General features: G+C 40.2%; 1 protein-coding gene across 6 annotated transcripts in view; it reads left to right on the top strand.

Moving 5' to 3' along the window:
- Positions 1–21,326, top strand: part of GNG2 (G protein subunit gamma 2) — a 130,845-nt gene that overhangs the window by 85,717 nt on the left and 23,802 nt on the right. The window lies entirely within an intron of this gene.

Below are 21,326 nucleotides of genomic sequence, written 5' to 3'. Positions count from 1 at the left end.
AAAGATTGAATGATTGCCCTGCTGTAAACAGCTGGGAGTATCAGCATGGCCTAGAATCCAGATCTTCTCCTAGTTTCTGTTTTTCTACTTTTGTGCTGTCTCTCATTGGCATTACTGGGAATATTCCCAAACAACATCGTGATTAAAAACAAACCTGAATGGAAGAGGTTTGCTTGTTATTGGGGGCTGTATTGGGGAGCTCTGGAGTGAGAAATGGCAACCCACTCCAGTATTCTTGCCTGGGGAATCCCCAAGGACAGAAGAGACTGGTGGGCTGCAGTCCATAGGGTCACAAAGAGTTGGACTTGGCTGAAGTGACTTAGCATGCATGTATGCATTGGGGAGCTCAGCCAAGGGACTTCTGGTGTTACCATTTTGTAAGGAGCCATATAAGCAGTGGCCAGGAAGTCCAGAGGGGCAAGTCTTCCTTGCAAGATTAAAGCTGTGGGTTTGTTTGTTTTTCTTTTTTTTAAAGAAATTAATTAACCAATAGGTAATTTCCTACAAAAAAAACAGAAGGCTGCTGCCTATCCGATCTGCCTTTCCTGTTGTGGTGGAGTATTAGATGTCAGTAGGTTCACAGAGCCATTTCTGTGGGAACAGTTTCATTATTTCTCTTTGTTGAAACCCTAGCGATTTGTGGTCTGGACTTCCATATTAAAAAGAAAAGAAAATTCAACATACGCCATATAAAATACTAATCTTGTTTCTTTGGAGTGAACAAAGCCCATCTAACATCTAAAAATGTTGGCTCCCATCTGTGGACACAAGCCGTTTCCTGGTCCAAGACTCAGATAAGAACTAAAAGCTTAAATGTCATTTCTTGAGCTGCAACATGGCCTATTCACTCCTGTTTCATTTTTTAAAATTCCATGAAATCCATGACTTTGAGTCAGCGTGTTTCAAGGGTTTTGTGTTTGTCAAGGTCATTAAAAGCAGCTAACCAATGATCCTCTTTGCAAGAGGAACGCTTGCGTCTGTGGAGATGTTGTTTTGAAAACAACAGTTTACTGCCAAGTGGAGAGTTGTCATTTCAAATAATGTTTTCTGGCAGCAAATGAGAGAGGGAAGCTTGCCATGTCTTACTGTCCACCTCCACAGCCTAGACGGTTCCCATGCTGATTTGAGGAAGTCAGACATGATCTTGTCTTTCTCCCATTTGGAAATTGGTACCATCCCAGAAAAGCCTCATGGAAATAGTACACAGTGGATTGATTGCTTCCTTGGTTCATTCTCTTCCCTCTTGGCCCCAGAGTGCTTTCGATTGGTGTGGCTTCCACACCAGCCCTCATTCGTCTTAGCTCTCCCTGTAGCTGCACAGACCGTAAAAATCACTATTCGTTTGTGAAAATGGCCAACCTATGCCTTAGCTCCCAGATCAGGATCAGTCTGCTGCCTCTAAAAATGTGAATTGAGATAGGCTAAAGGAAAAACCTTTCCCTGGGGAGCTTGCTTTAGAAACAGGCTTCTTGCTCACATTCTGACTTAGTCTCTTTCAACTAGGGATGTGGTGCTTATTACTTCCCTAGGATTGTTGTGAGGATTAAATAGGATAATGTTCTAGAGCACTTGGCCTGGTTTCTGGCACATGGAAAGCCCTTGGTTTATAAACTAATATTCACTTTTAGTCTGAGTTCCTAGTCCTCTGCTGATAGAACAGAGATTTAGGCTTGTAAAATCAATTTCTCAGAAATAGGAAGCCCTTAAAGATACGGACAGGAGGAGAAGAAAGTCACTTGGAGGGCTCCTGTTTTGCTTTGTTTACAAATTCTTCACTTAATCCAGTATTGTGGAGTCTGGCTTTCTGGATTCTGGCTGCCAGTGAACTCCTCCCAGTCCCTGCCTCTCTCCACCCTCTCCCTGATGCTCACCCACACCTCCTGGAGTCCATATCATTCTACAACCTCTGTCTCCAAGTCCTTGCATTCCTAAGCCTGTGTACACATACCCTACCCTACCTCCTCTCTGTTCCCCCCACTTGCTCTGTACTTGTCTCCTGTCTGAACCTTATACTGCTCCTCAAAAATGAGCAAAGGCGAGTGAAACCACGACACTGTGATATCCAAAAGAAATCTTTGCAACATCTCCAATTGTTGAAACATATGATTGGGAAAAAGTGAGCGAGCAACACAAATTCTACCCCCAATGCCCTGGGCCTTCAAAGTGTTGAGGGGAAAGCAACCAGCTTCACAAATAAATCCTTTATTGGTTTTAAATATCCCTTGTGGCTGGAGAACCAAAAAAGAGTTTGGTGTTTGCTGAGGAGTAGAGATTGCAATGTGCTCTTTTGTTATTTTCAAATAAGTCAAAATGGCCAACTGGTATGAGAGGATAATGCCTGACGAAAAGCCACCCTGAAACCTGGCAGGGTATTTTACAATTCTTATTTGATTCATTGTGTCAGGCGAGTGTATGCTCCTGGGTTCTGTCTGGTCCACAACAAAGGTTTGGAGTCACCGACATTAAAGCCCCCTCGACACGTCACAGCTCTTGGGTCTTGGACAGACCGTGTTATAGCTCTCAGGTCTCAAACGGACCGTGTTATAGCTCTTAGACAAATCAGTGTTACACCTCTGTGTTACAGCTCTATTTTATTTAGATAATAGCAGGAAAATCGCCCCAGCTGGGCTGGGGGGACTGGGGGAGCGAGCCCTTTGGCTCCTCCTTTTCTATGTTTTTCCTCCCTCTGGGCCTGCCCTATGCAAAGTGGGCCAGCCAGGAGTGCTGTTTGTTCTACCTGAAGTCCTCACTCCGGTCCTCGGACCTTCCTTTGTTCTATTTTCGCGGGCTTTTCCCTTCCTTGTCTTTTAGCCACCACCATTTTGGACTCCTGTTTCCTATCCTACCTACCTAACAATTGTGTAGCCACTATTCATACATTTACTAGTGTTTTGACTCTGAAGGACCTTTACAGGAAAGAATATTTAGCAGTCCTTCCTATATAGAATCTAATCCATTTGATGATGACATACTTGTTGCAGGATAAATTAGAGTAAGGATCAAAAAATGAGTCACAGAATGACCAAGCCCAAACTTTGGTTGTAGGTCTGAACAGTTAACAAATACATTTTTTCAGCTGACTAATTGTAGAAACTCTGAAAAATTCTAAATTGGAATAGTTTGAAATTGTGTGTTATGTGTTAGTTGGTCAGTCATGTCTGACTCTTTGCGACCCCATGGTCTGTCTGTGGAATTCTCTAGGAAAGAATACTAGAGTGGGTTGCCATTTCCTTCTCCAGGGGTGTCTTCCCAACCCAGGGATTGAACCTGGGTCTCCTTCTTTGTAGGCAGATTCTTTGCCCTCTGATCTACAAGGGAAGCCCAGTTTGAAATTAGTCCTCTAATTTAAAATTAATTACTAACCAATCACCAATGCTAGGGCTAACTGACAAATGAGAATAATATAGATATCATCAAGTGACTGGAAGGCTATAAACCTCTAATTTGTTTTCTAGACTTAGAAATTGTTTGTTTTATTCCCAATGTAATTGTAACCTGAAAATATACAAAACAAATAAATCAAACCCCCTCAGCACCTACTGCAAATATCAAAACACAGTTCAGAGAAACACACAGTTATAATTAAAATGAAAGGCCTCAGGGAAGCCTGCCTGGATCCATGCTTAAAAAACACTATTAAAGTATGAAAAGAATGGAATCCTCCACGATTAACCTACAGTCTCCAAGGCAAAGATCCCCTGATCAAAACATTTATTTATCTTTGTGCTACGGAAATAAGGGGTTGTGTGTTTATTCCCAAGCCTAAGTGACAAGAAAATATATAGTTTCTTAACAGAAAGATTCCTCCTAAAAGAAATTAAAATACTGGATGTATTTTTAGAGAAAGAAAACCATCTGATGGTTATCATTCTATAACAAGCCTGACCCTCAGGGATGGAAGTCTACTGTCCTCAGTTGAAAAGAATAAAATGTATTCTGTTATTATTCTTAGGTTTGGAATCCAGGTGGGATAATTAGGACATTCTTGCAAAATTCCACTGATCCCTCACACACAAGCTAATTGTTCTAGGGGTTTTTGTTGTTTGTTTTTCCCCTCACTGGCAGATATAACTCAGAATAACCTCATTCCACCAGTACATTGCAAAAAAGAGACTATGCTCTTTTAAAAAATTAACATGGACCAAATTTCTGTAAAGCAAAATAATGCTAATGAGAATTATGAGCACTTATTCTTCACTGGGAAGGTAATACAGATCAGAAGACATAAGCATAAAAGCCCAGTGAGTTGAACCTTTTCTTATGGAGTTCTTTCTTTGAGCAGATTTTTTCATGCATGACTCTATGGCTATTTTTTTCAAAGTCCTTTCTCATTGAGGGTACTGTGGGCCTTTTAAACAGTGTGATTCATTGTTGCCTGACATTCTACAGGGCATGAAGAGTTCCTGCCTCTGCTCACTAAATGCCAGTAGCCCCTAGGTATCGTCAGAACCCACCCACTCCCCACACATTTCCAAATGCCTCATGTTGGATGATACCTCGCTTGGCTGAGAACTGCTGCCTGTGGTTCTAGTGTGAGGCTTGGAGAATAGATTAAATTTCGAATTTCCTGAGGGTAGATTTTTAGAATTTTAAGAAGAGATACTGGCTGTAGGATTCTGAAAGAATTTATCTGCAGCGTTATAGTTCCTGATTCAAATTCAGGGATATGTAACCACTCATATTCTGTGCCATAACTTGGTTGCCAGGCTGGGCCCCTGCAAAGGTAAACTGCAGTACATCAGAAAAGCAGTCCAGACTAGGCTGATAGGGTGAAGTGAAAGTCACTATCATGTTTTTGCGAGCCCATGGAATTCCCCAGGCCAGAATACTGGAGCCGGTAGCCTTTCCCTTCTCCAGGAGATACTCCCAACCCAGGGATCGAACCCAGGTCTCCCACATTGCAGGCAGATTCTTTACCAGCTGAGTCACCAGAGAAACCCAGCAATACTGGAGTGGGTAGCCTATCCCTTCTCCAGGAGATCTTCAGGACCCAGGAATCGAACCGGCATCTCCTGCATTGCAGGAAAATTCTTTACCAACTGAGCTACCAGGGAAGCCTGAGGGGGGAGTGGTCTATAGAAATTAATCTCCCTTTTTTATTAACTTGACTCATTGGAAAAGACTCTGGTACTAGGAGGGATTGGGGGCAGGAGGAGAAGGGGACGACAGAGGATGAGATGGCTGGATGGCATCACTGACTCAATGGACGTGAGTCTCAGTGAACTCCGGGAGTTGGTGATGGACAGGGAGGCCTGGCGTGCTACAGTTCATGGGGTCGAAAAGAGTCGGACACGACTGAGCGACTGATCTGATCTGATCTGATCTGATCTTATTAACTAAAAGGGTTTTTTGTTATTGTTGCTTATTTTTAAGAAATGTGTGTGTGTGTATTTTAAAGCTTTGTCTGCATGATCTTTTCAGGACAGTTTTACTTTTTCTTTTAGCTATTTCAGTTGTCAGTGTATTTAAACCATTCCCTTCCCTCTTAGAAAAATAGTTTCTGCCTAGTTTGGGTTACATGTAAAATGAAACAGAAACATTAGCAAAGAATATCTGTGCTTGCCTAAGATACTTGTCTAAGTTGAAACTGCCTAAGCATCTAACAGGATTCTGTCAACACTTTTTCTTGGCCTCATTGTATTCACAAGGCATACCTCTCCTCAACAATACTTCTCCTTGCATGCTGCTGCTGCTGCTGCTGCTGCTAAGTCACTTCAGTCCTGTCCGACTCTGTGCGACCCCACAGACAGCAGCCCACCAGGCTCCCCTGTCCCTGGGATTCTCCAGGCAAGAACACTGGAGTGGATTGCCATTTCCTTCTCCAGTGCATGAAAGTGAAAAGTGAAAGTGAAGTTGCTCAGTCGTGTCCAACTCTTAGCGACCCCATGGACTGCAGCCTACCAGGCTCCTCCATCCATGGGATTTTCCAGGCAAGAGTACTGGAGTGGGGTGCCATTGCCTTCTCCACTCCTTGCGTGCAATTACTCTCAACTCAGGTAACTCAGGTAGGAGTGAAGACAAAGAGTTTCCTCTTCCCCATTAAGAATCAGTGGTATAGCATTTCTATACCCTGATGATAAACAATCTGGAAAGGAAATTAAGAACACAATTCCAGTTCCAATATCATGAAAAAGAATAAAATATTTAGGAATTAAATAAGGAGATAAAAAACTTATACAATAAAAGCTGCAAACACTGCTCAAACAAAGAAGACATAAATAAATGGAAAGACATCCCATGTTCATGGATTGGAAGACAATATTGTTAAAATGTCAGTACTACTCAAAGCAATCTACAGATTCAATGCACTCTGTATTAAAATTTCAGCAATATTTTTTGTAGAAATAAAAAAAGCCATCCTAAAATTTGTATGGAATGTCAAGGGCCCTGAATAGCTGAAAGAATATTGAAAAAGAACAAGTTGGAGGACTCACATTTCACAGTTTACTTACAACAAAGCTAAAGTAGTATAAAAAAAGTATGGCATTGGCATAAAGATAGACCAATATAATAGAATAGAGAGACCAGAAATAAACTCTCACATATATAGACAAATAGTTTTCAACAACATTGATGAGACCATTCAGTAGAGAATGAACAATCTTTTCAACAAATGGTGCTGGGAAAACTAGATATCCACATGCAAAAAAAAAAGTTAATAATAATAGAGTTGGACCCTTACCATATACAAAAATTAACTCAAAATGGATCAAAGACATAAACGTAAGAGCTAAAACTATAAAATTCTTAGAAGAAAATGTCGGGGAGGAAAACTTTTCACTATAATTACCTCCATTTCCATCAGAGATAACCATAATAAGACTAACTTGTTCACAATAAACTTTGCCTGATTATTTACTTAAGTGCAGCAAGAATAATATTAACCATATAGACTCTTTCAAAGTTTGCTTTGCTGAAACTTTTTATAAAAAATCTCAGATTAAACTCTTAAAAGCCTCTCTAGGCTAGGAAGCCATGCAAAAGATTTTCCATCAAACTTTGCCTGCAGTACCTGTAGATTTGCATGCGTTTTTCTCTTTTTGAGATCTGCAAAATATCCTAAGGTTCCCAGGCTTGCCAAGAGGTAACCTTCCTTACTCACCAGACAAGGCTGCCAGGAACCTTGTAAACAGGATTGGCTAATTTTTCCAAAGGGCTTTATTGGCTCCATAAAGTCAACCTTAATTCCTTAAAGCTTTCTGGTCATATTTGAATCTATGTACGTCTCTCTATCAGAGAAGGCAATGGCACCCCACTCCAGTACTCTTGCCTGAAAATCCCATGGATGGAGGAGCCTGGTAGGCTGCAGTCCATGGGGTCGCTGAGGGTCAGACACGACTGAGCGACTTCACTTTCACTTTTCACTTTCATGCATTGGAGAAGGAAATGGCAACCCACTCCAGTGTTCTTGCCTGGAGAATCCCAGGGACGGGGGAGCCTGGTGGGCTGCCGTCTATGGGGTCGCACAGAGTCGGACACGACTGAAGTGACTTAGCAGCAGCAGCAGCAGTATGTCTCTCTTAAATAAGACATTCTAATCAAAGCCCTGGTAACATAAACAATGTTTATAACTGTGTCCTGTTATAAGGAGAACAAATTCTTACTGAATTTGTGCAAATAATTATACTGTCGTGAAAATAAGAATACTCACTGAGAATTTCTTAATTCTGGAGGGATGAAATAGGGAGAAAAAGTAAATGCTTCATCTTTGTTCACAAAGTTATACTTTACCAAATTGCTCTAAGTCTTAAATAGCTTGAGAAAAGAAAAAAAAATTTTCTTTGAATCTGGAAAAACAAAACATTAAAGAACTAGCAATGTTTCAAACAAAAAGTCATAAAAATTATAATCATCTTCATTCCATCCCATGTAGTTAATTCTTGATCTTGATCTTTGGTTAGCAGTTTTATGAATCCAGTTTTCCTTAGAGTTCTATAAATCCCTACCTGATTCAGTGGTATTCTCTGAAAGTTGTCAAAAGCCTGTAATCCACAGAACTCCTCAGAGGCCTTTCCATGAATTTCTCTGAATATGAAACAGATTTGTGAAAGTCATCAAAATAAAACAATAACTGTAAATGACAAAAGACTTTAAAATGTCCAGGATTAAAGATCTAATAAGAGCTCATTACAATACTATTAACAAGGAAATTTTGTTATTTCTGTAACATACATTCTAAGATAATAACTAGTGATCACATTATGCCTGGACATACCAGATTTCTAGAAATTTCATATAATTTCTGGAATATACCTATACATATATTATAAAACACACTTGTATATTTTATAACATACAAATATAACATAACATACAAATATAAGCACAGTGGATGAAGCACAAGCCAGAATCAGGATTGCTGGGAGAAATATCAATAACTTCAGATATGCAGATGACACCATCTTATGGCAGAAAGCAAAGAACTGAGGAGCCTTTGATGAAAGTGAAAGAGGAAAGTGAAAAAGCTGGCTTGAAACTCAACATTCAAAAAACTATGATCATGGCATCCGGTCCTATCACTTCATGGCAAATAAATGAGGAAACAATGGAAATAGTGATAGACTTTATTTTGGAGAGCTCCAAAATCGCTGCAGATGGTGACTGCAGCCATGAAATTAAAAGACGCTTACTCCTTGGAAGAAAAGCTATAACCAACCTAGACAGCATATTAAAAAGCAGAGACATTACTTTGCCAATAAAGGTCTGTCTAATCAAAGCTATGGTTTTTCCAGTAGTCATGTATGGATATGAGAGTTGGACCATAAAGAAAGCTGAGCACCAAAGAATTGATGCTTTTGAACTGTGGTGTTGGAGAAGACTCTTGAGAGTTCCTTGGACTGCAAGGAGATCCAACCAGTCCATCCTAAAGGAAATCAGTCCTAAATATTCATTGGAAGGACTGATGCTGAAGCTGAAACTCCAGTACTTTGGCCACCTCATGTGAAGAGTTGACTCATTTGAAAAGACCCTGATGCTGGAAAAGATTGAAGGCAGGAGGAGAAGGGGACGACAGAGGATGAGGTGGTTGGATGGCATCACCAACTCAATGATCATGAGTTGAGCAAGCTCTTAGAGTTGGTGATGGACAAGGAAGCCTGGTGTGCTGCAGTCCACGGGGTTGCAAAGAGTTGGACATGACTGAGTGACTAAACTGAACTGAATTTTACATGAGCACACTATTGATATTAAAGCTTGTTTTTTAAACTCTTATATTTTAGCCAACTTGATTGCACAAGATAAAATTCTCTCCTTCTCACTTCCCAACTTTCTATTTTCAATTTAGTTTGTCTTTGTTTCTCTTTCTCCCATTGTGAAATAACCAACCTTAGTTTAGGATAAAATTATCTTCATTTTTCTTAACAAAAATGCATCTTCATACCTCATACCATTTTTTACCTAAATGCAACCAACTTTCCTTGCATAGAGATGTTTTTCTTATTATCTTTAGTAATTTCATTTATTAATTAGAGTTTTTAATTCTTAAAAGCATTAATTTCTAGTAAAAACCAAGAAGTAAGCAGTTATGTACATTATACCAATATTCTTGGATTGGCAAATTTATGAGTATATTTTATAATTTCTGGAAACACATTTCTTTGTATTGTAACCTTTCAATGTGATACATATGTTTACTAATAGGCCCAAATATCTTTTCACTTTCTCTGTCATAAGAAACCAAAAGTTCAAGAATTGATACTCCTGTGTCTTATCTCATTTGGAAATTATGTAGATAGTCAGTAAATTTCTATCATTTAATTTAACTGAGCAAAACTCTAAGAATGTAAGTTACCAAAGACATTTGGGAAACTATTGAAGATGACATCTTAAAACATAATTATTATTGAAAAGTTCACTTAAAAATTTTTATCCTACTTTACATTTATTGAATTCAGTTGTTCCCAACAGTCATATCTAGATCACTCATGAAAAGTTCATAAACAGCAAAACAGCCAGCCATCATTTTAAGTTATTTTTATTGTTTACAAATTTTTCAGCAGGGATATCATGAGCTTACTTGGCTAGTAAACCCAGGTACAGAGGAGCCTGGTGGGCTGCAGTCCATCGAGTCACAAGAGTTGGACGTGACTGAGCAACTAACACACGCAAACCCAGGTAGAATAAAAGTTGCATGTCTTCATTATACTTAATGCTGATAACTCTGAAGACATGTCTATTTTAATTAAACCAACAAACTTAAACTAGTGTTTACTTAGCAGAGATTATCCCACATCACATGCACTTGAAAAACATTTGAGTTGGTTTCTATATTTCTGAGTTTTAGGGATGCTTAATTCATAAGAGCTAAAGTGTAAGCCAGTAAAATAACAGCTCACTTGGAAACTGATTTTGTTAATACTGTGCAGAGGTAGGAAATGTCACATATACATAACGTATTTTTATAGACATAGGTAAACATGCAGACAGATTGCAGAGACTTTATAGTTTTTGTTCTAAAACTTGAGCCGTGAATCAGGTACAATAACAACTCAGTTCAGTTCAGTTCAGTTCAGTCCAGTCACTCAGTGGTGTCCGACTCTTTGCAACCCCATGAATTGCAGCACACCAGGCCTCCCTGTCCATCACCAACTCCCAGAGTTTACCCAAACTCATGTCCATCAAGTCGGTGATGCCATCCGGCCATCTCAACCTCTGTCGTCCCCTTCTCCTCCTGCTCCCAGTCCCTCCCAGCATCAGGGTCTTTTCCAGTGAGTCAACTCTTCGCATGAGGTGGCCAAAGTATTGGAGTTTCAGCTTCAGCATCAGTCCTTCCAATGAACACCCAGGACTAATCTCCTTTAGGATGGACTGGTTGGATCTCCGTGCAGTCCAAGGGACTCTCAAGAGGCTTCTCCAACACCACAGTACAAAAGCATCAATTCTTCGGCACTCAGCCTTCTTCACAGTCCAACTCTCACATCCAAACATGACCACTGGAAAAACCATAGCCTTGACTAGACGGACCTTTGTTGGCAAAGTGATGTCTCTGCTTTTGAATATGCTGTCTAGGTTAGTCATAACTTTCCTTCCAAGGAGTAAGCATCTTTTAATTTCATGGCTGCAATCACCATCTGCAGTGATTTTGGAGCCCCCAAAAATAAAGTCGGACACTGTTTTCACTGTTTTCCCATCTATTTGCCATGAAGTGATGGGACCAGATGCCATGATCTTAGTTTTCTGAATGTTGAGTTTTAAGCCAACTTTTTCACTCTCCTCTTTCACTTTCATCAAGAGACTTTTTAGTTCCTCTTCACTTTCTGCCATAAGGGTGGTGTCATCTGCATATCTGAGGTTATTGATATTTCTCCCAGCAATCTGATTCCAGCTTGTGCTTCTTCCAGCCTAGCGTTTCTCATGATGTATTCTGCATATAAGTTAAATAAGCAGGGTGACAATATACAGCCTTGACGTACTCCTTTTCCTATTTGGAACCAGTCTGTTGTTCCATGTCCAGTTCGAACTGTTGCTTCCTGACCTGCATATAGGTTTCTCAAGAGGCAAGTCAGGTAGTCTGGTATTCCCATCTCTTTCAGAATTTTCCAGAGTTTATTGTGATCCACACAGTCAAAGGCTTTGGCATAGTCAATAAAGCAGAAATTGATGTTTTTCTGGAACTCTCTTGCTTTTTCAATGCCCCAGAGGATGTTGTCAATTTGATCTCTGGTTCCTCTGCCTTTTCTAAAACCAGCTTGAACATCTGGAAGTTCATGGTTCACATATTGCTGAAGCCTGGCTTGGAGAATTTTGAGCATCACTTTGCTAGCGTGTGAGATGAGTGCAATTGTGCGGTAGTTTGAATATTCTTTGGCATTGCCTTTCTTTGGGATTAGAATGAAAACTGACCTTTTCCAGTCCTGTGGCCACTGCTGAGTTTTCCAAATTTGCTGGTATATTGAGTGCAGCACTTTCACAGCATCATCTTTCAGGATTTGAAATAGCTCACCTGAAATTCCATCACCTCCACTAGCTTTGTTCGTAGTGATGCTTTCTAAGGCCCACTTGACTTCACATTCCAGGATGTCTGGCTCTAGGTGAGTGATCACACCATCGTGATCATCTGGGTCACTAGTTTATAAATAACAGTTGAATTCAAATTATATCTCTGCCAAACAGAACACATAAGGTTACTCTCTCAAATGGCTAAAACTTTCTACTAATGTTTGTGCAAAAGACTTTTAAGTTTGTGTTTGTCCTTGACAAGATCGTCCTTGACAGTCTTTTGAACACTGTGGACTTGATTTAGGCAAGTGAGTTTTAGAGCAGTTTATATTTTTAAAAACCTCCCCACCCCCTTTTTATCTTGTGTCTTAGGCAGTTGTGAGCAGTGTTTTATTTACCTTCTGAGGTATTTTCATTATAAATACATAATAAGATTTACATCTTCAAGGAACAGGGAAAGAATGTAAGTTTTCTCCTAGGAATTTTGGTGTATATTTATTATCAGAAGTCCAGGATAATTGCTGTTTAATTTTTTTTCTTCTTTCCCTTAAGTCAGGGCAATTGTACTTCCAGTGTCCTGATTTTTTTTTTAATAATATCTGCAAACACCTGAAGGCAAACGGGAAAAGGTCTAAGGGGACTTTGAGTTGCTTTCAAAGTTATGCTTTTGTTTTTCTAAAGATTCAAGCAGATAAATCAAGTATTGTTGACTGTAATTCCTTTTTTCTCCTGAATTCCTGCAAGCTATCTTTAAAGAATTAGGTAGCTGCTTCTATCACAGTGTTAGAGGTTGACTATCCATCCAGGACTTTTGAATTTGCCTTGTTAAATTTAGGAGAAAATTTCCTATTAAGGAGGAAATTGAAAGATTTCTATATTCTGGATCTTCAGGGCTTAATGCAGTATGCCTTTGAAAAGTCTGTGCAAAGCATGTTACAAAGGCCTTTGGATGTTCTCCTTTTTCTAAGTGTACCTTTGCACATAATATATAAAAAGACATAATATTGATACATTTGCTAAACATCAGCCTCCAGCTGATCCATTTCCTGACCATTTAATAGGAGGGCCTGGGAGAAATTCTGGTCATCTGTTTTCCTCTGTAAAAAGTGTTGTAAATGGCCACTAATCTTTTTAATACCTCTTTAAATTTGGTAGGATCTTCTGAAGGTGGAGATAAAAGGGTTTTATAATTTGAAAGATCTCTAGAGGATATGAATTCTTTGTGGTGTCCATGGGGTAGGAGTAGGGGTGTCCACAATACATCTGCAAAGGGCAAAGGACATTGTATGAAAAGACCCGAAGCTGGCAGAGGCTGATGATAGAGTCCCAGAAGGCAAGGAGCTGTAAGGGATAGCAAAGAGAACCTTATTCTCCGTCCTGGGTGCTTCTGTTAAATTTACTTCTTAGCTTTCATCATTTACAAGAGTAACCTATATATTTGAGACCTAGAGATCAGAGTGTTCCCTATAAATCTTTTAGAGAAAGGGAGGTTCAAACAGGTGGCTGGGTATTTAAGGAATTTTCTGGGGAATATGGAGAAGTTGGGGAACTAAGAGAAGTTGCTGAGGAGATGAAGGGGAATTTATGTTGGATGTGGTCTTTAATTTTTGTTCTAAGTCTAATGTCTGTTCTTTCATCTTGCTAAGAGAGTCGCTAAGGCTATGGCCATTGTGTTCCATTGTGTTCTCTTTTTAATTTGGTCTTTCCATAGGTACCAGTAAGATGTTGTTATGGGTGAGAACCTCCATAAAAAACTCTTTTTTTCAAACATGGCCAGTTCAAAGGATCCTTTGTCTGATCATTGATGAGTAGGAACTTATATTAATCACAATAGTGACTCAAACCAAGAAGCCTTTATATGATTTAACCATGGATGCAAGAGGCATCCCAAAGGAAAGTGCAAAAGATACAGCCCTCAGAAGATCCAGAAAATTTATTCCCAGATTTAGCCTAAGAAAGCAAAGACCTTTGTTGTCCCAGGCAGTAAGAACAGTGTATTGCAAAGAGTGACTCTAATCTCTGACAAGAACACAAGGCTGCTCTAGTCACAGACCTACTAATCTGCAACACCAGGCAGGCACTAATAGAATGAGACTTCTCCAGCACTAACTAGACAACGAAGGCTGAGATGACAAAGACCCCTTATGGACAAGGACCCTTTATGACAAACTCCCCTGAAAGCTGAAACGGTTGGACAAAGAGCACAATGCTTGTGACTTCGTGCCTTGGAATTCAGTCTATTCAACTGGCCACCATATGCAAGCTATTATTTGCACCCTGGCTAGCAGAAACCAGAGAATATTCTTAATGGTCACAGAGTCATGCTCTCAGGATACAGAACAAGATGAAAGGAAAACTTTAGTCTCTTACATTAGAGAGCCCAGAGCAAAGTTTGTCTAAATAGATGCCAGTCTGATAAAAACCATGAACTTACCAGGGTGTGAAGGCAGCTCAAACAACAGGCTTACAGAACTTACGCCTGCATTCTACCCTATGATATTTCTCCTTATGGGAAATGACACAAAAGTTGGAGGAAAAGGAAAGCAATCACCATCTCTAGAAGAAAAGGAATCAATAGATAGCAAGCATACTCATAACAAATCTTTACAAGTTGCTCTACCTAAAAAACTAACTCATACAAATATTTTCTCCTACTAATCTGAATTTAGAAAAAGAAAAGAACTCTTAACCATTCTCACTTCTACCACATGTTGCAAGCTGAGATCTGGGAGACTGATTGGGTAAGAATTCTTTCCTTCTGCCAGCACTTGCCAGAGGTCCCAGGATCTCTCCACTGCAGCAGCCCAAAGGTGAACAGTGTCCAGCCAGGGGAAAGCCCCATTTTGGGCACCTAAGCTGTAGAGGATGAACACTTTCCCCTTCTTCCATTCTTACTTCTTTGATTACTCTAATAATTAAATTGACATAAGATTAACAGGAGAAAACCAAATTTGATTTTGTACATACAACAGCCCATAAAGATATGAGACTCAAAGAAGTGACCAAAGCGGCAGCTTTTATACCTTTTAGCCAGGGAAACAATATGTTTGTGAAGAATTGACTAGACAACAGAGTTCAGGTTTGGGGTAGCAAATTAAGGAAGAGGTTACAAGGTTTGTTGATACAGCCCTCTTGGCCCTGAATTCCCCATCTCTGGCAATGAGGATAACTTCTACCTTCTGGTAGAGGGTGGGTACTTTCATATGGGAGACTTATTTCTTGGTTTCAAGGGGATAAAGAGAGTGAAAGTGTTCTTCTTTCGTGACTGTTTTCTTAAATAACTTTAATTCAATATCATCAATATACCATCGTGATATATTTTGAGGTTAGTATATTCTTCTCTCCTTCAAAACAAAATGGAGCATAACCTTCACAGCAATGGAGTTGGCAGTGATTTCCTGGCTGTAACATCAAAGACATAGGCAACAAAAGAAAAAATAGAAAAATTGGACTTCACAAAAATTAAAAACTTTTACGCATCACAGTACACTATTTCCAAACCATATGTCTGATTAGAGGTTAATATCCAGAATATATAGAAAACTCTTAAAGTTCAATAGTAGCAAACCTGACTTTATTATAAAATGGGCAAAAGGCTTGAATAGACATTTTTCCAAAAAAGATACCCAAATGGCCAATGAACACATGAAAAGGTGCTCAACATCACTAATCATTGAAATGCAAATCAAACTGCATGAGATACTACCTCACACTATTAAGATGTCTACTTTCAAAAAAAAAAAAAAGATAATAAAGTGTTTATGAGGATGAGGAGAAACTGGAACCCTTATGTACTTTTAGTGATAATGTAAAATGGCACTGCTGTTGTGGAAAACAGTATTGCTGTCCCTCAAAGAATTAAAATAAGCTTACCCAATGATCCGACAACTCTACTGGATGTAAACTAGGTATATACTCAAAAAAATTATAGCCAGTCAGTCAGAAGTACAACCTGGGCTTGCAATTGAGATCTGAACTGTATGTTGACATGCAGGTACCCTTCACACCAAACAGCAATCCTCTCATGCAGTTGACTGTCCTGCAATTTAACTTAATTCTTTAATTCTCACACTGTCTGCCCAGGGACAGCATCTGGTTCCATAGGTTAAAGGTTGAATCCCACAAGACTGCCTTCTCCCCACTACCCCTACCTGGCTATAAATCAGAGTTTCCCATGACCTCCTCCTTGGTTTTGGTGATACAAGATGATATCATCAATGGTTTCTATCAAAATATTTGGCATACACTAGCATTGGAAAAAGGAAATGGCAACCCACTCCAATGTTATTGCCTGGAGAATCCCAGGGATGGAGGGCTGCCGTCTATGGGGTCACACGGAGTCAGACACGACTGAAGCAACTTAGCAGCAGCAGTATTACATAATACCCTCCAGAAAATAGAAGAGGATGTAACTCTTCCCAGTTCATTTTAAGAGGCAAGCATTATCCTGACTCCAGTACTCTTGCCTGGAAAATCCCATGGACGGAGGAGCCTGGTAAGCTGCAGTCCTCGGGGTCACTAAGAGTTGGACGCAACTGAGCGACTTCACGTTCACTTTTCACTTTCATGCATTGGAGAAGGAAATGGCAACCCACTCCAGTGTTCTTGCCTGGAGAATCCCAGGGACGGGGGAGCCTGGTCGGCTGCCGTCTATGGGGTCGCACAGAGTCAGACAAGAATGAAGCGACTTAGCAGCAGCAGCAACATTATCCTGACACCAAAGCTAAGGAGAGGTAGGAGGATAAAAAAGGAGAGAGAGTGGGAGAAAGAAAGAAGGAATAAAGAAAAAGAAAAGCAAAGCTGAAGAGAGCAATAATCTCATGAAGACTGATGCAAAAATCTTTAACAAAATATTTGAAAATACAAAGTACTTGGATTTGACTAATTTACTATTACATAACTCAGAGAAACATTTTATACACTAGGTTACCAGTTAATTATAAAAGAATGTAACTCAGAAACAGCCAGATGAAAGGGCAAGATGTGGGGACAGTGTGCAGAGCTCCAGTACCCTCTCTAGGTAGACCGCTCTTCCAGGATCATCACGAATTCATCAACCAGGAAGCTCTCACACTGTGTCCTTTTGAGTCTTTATGGAGCCTCCTTTATACAGTCACAATTAATTAAATCATTGGCCACTGGCTATTGGTTCTACCTCCAACCTTTCTCCCCTCCAGAAAGTTGGGGTGGGAGGGGGGTAGGTACTGAACGTTCCAACCCTCTAATTACATGGTTGGTTCTCCTAGCAAACAGCCTCTGCCCCCTCCCCCCCCCATACCCAGGTTGCTTAAGAGCTTTCCGAAAGTCACCTCATTAACATAACAAAAGACCTTTATTCCTATTACCATAGGAGATTACAAGGGTTTTAGGAGCTCTGAGCCAAGAACAGATCAAAGACCAAATATATTTCTTATAAATCTCAATATTACATACTTCTTTGGAACACTGGTCTAGGACTCTCTAGTTCTTTCAGTTTTTGCGAGGGGGATTTCTTCATTGCTTTTGTGGGAAAGCAGCTGAAGGTAAAAAAGAAAATACACTAAGTGATTCTAAAAGTGGCTCTAGATTTTGGGGGTCATATGGTAAAACAAAAATATACAGGATCTTTCTAAAACTAAAAGCACAAACCAAACCCTTTGTCTCCTTTTTTTCTTAAGACTGATAGGGATAGAATAGCATCGTTATACAGGTAGTTGTAGAAGTCCTGGTAGGAGACTATAGATAGAGAAGGAAACCTAGGAAACTTTAGGAGGCCACTGTAAGTGAATGATCGCTTGAGAAACCTACTGGAACATTGTTCAATGAAGCATGCTTGCTTAAGTATAAAACCATGAGCAAAACCACAATATATGCCCCAGGCCATTGGATGGAAGAAAAATGTTACCACCCTTCCTGCATACCACAGTTCTAGACCTCATAGTGCATGTGTGCTCAGTTGCTTCAGTCGTGTAATTCTTTGCAACCCTATGTACTGAAGCAGACATGACTGAAGTGACTTAGCAGCAGCAGAACTGTAGCCTGCCCAGTTCCTCTGTCCATGGGATTCTCCAGCCAAGAATACTGAAGTGGGTTGACGTGCCCTCATCCAGGGGGATCTTCCTGACCCAGGGATGGAACCTGCATCTCTTATGTCTCCTGCCTGCATTGGCAGGTGGGTTCTTTACCGTTGGCACCCCCTGGGAAGCCCCTGACCTCATAGGGTCAGGCACTTTCCTGCCTAATATGAAGGAGGAGCTAGTGATGTATGCCTTATGTCTGCATCTATGTCTACTTGAAAAAGGGGGAAAGACCCTTTTTCATTATAAATTGTAACCCACTCAGAGCTCCCTTGCCTGCCCATCGGCATTTCTTACAAGCACCCTATATTAGTAAATCTACTTCTTGCCTGTCACTTTGCCTCTCACTGAATTCCTTATGCTCTGAGACATAAACAACCTGAGCCTCAGTAAGTTCAGACATCAGGTAAGTGTGTTCTAATTAAAAGATCATGAGTTCAAATCCCAAGCAGGGTTTTAGCTGGATTTGAGTCCTGGCCATGTGGGTTTGAGTCCCAAACTAGGTTTTGGCTAGATTCAAATCCTGGCACATGGGTTCAAGTCCCAATCTGAGGTAAATGGTTTCAAGACCATTTAGGTTTTATGTATTCTTTCCCCTGCATTTCTAGACTTGTGTCCTGTCTCATCCCTCTTCTTTTCCTATCTCAACACTCCACCTTCCCACTTTACTTCTCTACCTGCACAAAGGTCTCCTTCCATGGTAGATAGAATAAAGGCCCCCCAAAATGTCTGTGTCCCCGTACCTGGAACCTGCAGATTGTTGTGTTACATGTCAAAGGGGATTTGAGGTTCAAATGGAATTAAGGTTGCTAATCAGCTGACCTAACGATAAGGAGATTATCCTGTATTATCAGAGTAGATCCAGTGTGGTTACAATGGTTCTTAAAAGTGGAAGAAGGAGGCAGAGGAGAATCAAAAAGCCAGGTGACTACAGAAGAACTCGGACTGATAAAGAATCAAAAGGAGTCAACTCACTTTTGTTGGTTTTGAAAATGAAGAAAAAAGCCAAGAGCCAAGGAATGTCAGCAATCTTTAGAAGCTAGAAAAGGAAAGGAAACATTTTCCCTTAGACCTCCAGAAGGAATATCTGCCAATATCTTGATTTTAGGTTAGTGGGACCTATTTCAGACTTCTAACTTCCAGAACTGTAAGATAATAAATTTATATTCTTTAAGCTAGTAATACTAAATTTACAGTAATATGTTACAGCAGCAATAGAAAACTCACACGCTTTCCATCTCAGCCTCCTAAGGACAGCTATGCCTTTTCCAGGGAACATAAACAGGCATTAGGACATAGACTTTTCCTGGATACTCAAATGAAAATAATGGATCATTTAATCAGTTAATGGCAGATTTGTCAGCTAACAGCAGAGAAACCCTTAATAATAGTGGTGTAAACAAGATAGGTGCTTATTTCTGTTCACGCAGATGGCAGCCAGTTCACAGCTGACATGGTGGCTCTACAGTATCAGTAAGGACCATCCCTTCCTGCTCATCCTGGAGTGTTAGGCCTTTTGTTCAAGGTAGAACCCTGTACTGAACATGACTACCTTCTAGGCCAGCAGCAAGAGGAAGGGGAGGCACAGAGCACCTCCCTTTCCTTCAGGGACACTTCTGCTATGTCTCAGTGGCCGTAACATAGTCAAATAACCATATCAAGCTGCAAGGGAACCTGGGAGTGTATTTTTCAGCAAAATATACCTAACTAAAATTCAGGGTTCTTGTGGTCTTTGTTAAAAAGAAAAAAAAAAAATTGTTATCACTGATGAAGACAAGGAAAAATGGTATTGGAAGCAAGCTCTTCCAATACCAGAGACTTCCAGAGACTTGTGGGATCTGCCACAAGTTACTGTGTGATCTGGTTTAGACTGAAAGCCAGCATCATAGCTGACCAGTCTCATAGCTCCCTCAGGTCCAATGAGGATTTGGAAATTCTGTGATAGTCTGTACCCTAGTGTGATAAATTCTAATCTGGAGGAAATATTAACTTCCCAGAGCGGTTTCCATGGTCCTGTAGATCGTGGCTCCTTCCATCTTTGGGTGAATGGAAGAGTTATGCTATGCTACTAGATGAGTGAGTTTGATCCCTGGGTTGGGAAGATTCCCTGGAGAAGGGAAAGGCTACCCACTCCAGGATTCTGGCCTGGAGAATTCCATGAACTGTATAGTCCATGGGATCACAAAGAGTCGGACACGACAGAGCGACTTTCACTTTCTTTTGATTGGCCCTGTGAAGTTTTACGAGGCTGTAAGTTGTTTGTTTGATTTGGGGCATATAATTTACCTGTGGGTTAAATTATATTTAAATGATTCCATCCCTAACCATACTGATGAAATCATTGTTGTTGTTAAAGCCTCCCTTTTGTTTGTTTGTTTTTATATGCAATATCGCTCCCTTGATCTTCAAGCATTTGAACCTAGAGTTCAGAAATCCTCCGCTTCAAAATTCTTTCAGCCTTCCTTCCCATTTTATTGTCTCAAAGCCCTTTGAAAATAAATTGAGAGAACAGTTAAAAGTGTTAGTCACTCAGTCATGTTCAGCTCTTTGGGACCCCATGGACTGTAGCCCACCAGGCTCCTCTGTCCATGGAATTCTCCAGGCAAGAATACTAGAGTGGGTTGCCATTCCCTTCTCCAGGGGATCTTCCTGACCCAGGGATCAAACCCAGGTCTCCTGCATTGCAGGCAGGCTCTTTACCATCTGAGCCACTAGAGAAGCCCCTGAAACAGTTAACTATCTTCCAATTTATACTGTGTGCTGTTGGGTTGGCATTTGCAGTATTCTTTATAAAATAACAGTCTCTATGCAGGGACCTCTTTGTCCACAGAGAGTTCTGTCTAATTATTTCTGTTGTCTTGAAGAACTAGATATCAAGAAATAAAAACCAAAGAAAATAATTTGTAGACTTTTGCTTTTTTGGTAATTAAATAAAAATTGTTTCCTGATTTTCATGAATATGTAAAAACCTATGTACTGAATTTATTATGGCTTATTTTTCTTTCTACAGGTTTTCTATGTGTCTTCTTTCCTTTTTGAAATTGTAGCCTGAGCCTACTTTATCCCTAGATAAAGATATTCCCCAAAGCTAGTGGAAGTCATGGTTTTTAATATAATATCTTCCGAACAAGACTCAACTGGTGTTGACTAAAGCAGTGTTTAATGCTTCTCATTTATGGGGTCATGCACTCTAGTTAAATTGCAGCTCTCAGACATTGCTTCAGTGACCTAAAGGGCAAATTTACAAGACAGTCCAGAAACAGCATATGGCACCTTGACGTGAAGGAAGACCTGATCACAATCTGGGGGAAGTGGGCACTGAAAATAGAATAG

Source organism: Bos mutus, chromosome 10 (genome assembly GCF_027580195.1).
Source record: "Bos mutus isolate GX-2022 chromosome 10, NWIPB_WYAK_1.1, whole genome shotgun sequence".
NCBI classification, from domain to species: Eukaryota; Metazoa; Chordata; class Mammalia; order Artiodactyla; family Bovidae; genus Bos; species Bos mutus.
Note: the sequence above shows the minus strand (reverse complement) of the source record. Positions and strands in the feature narration are given on the sequence as shown.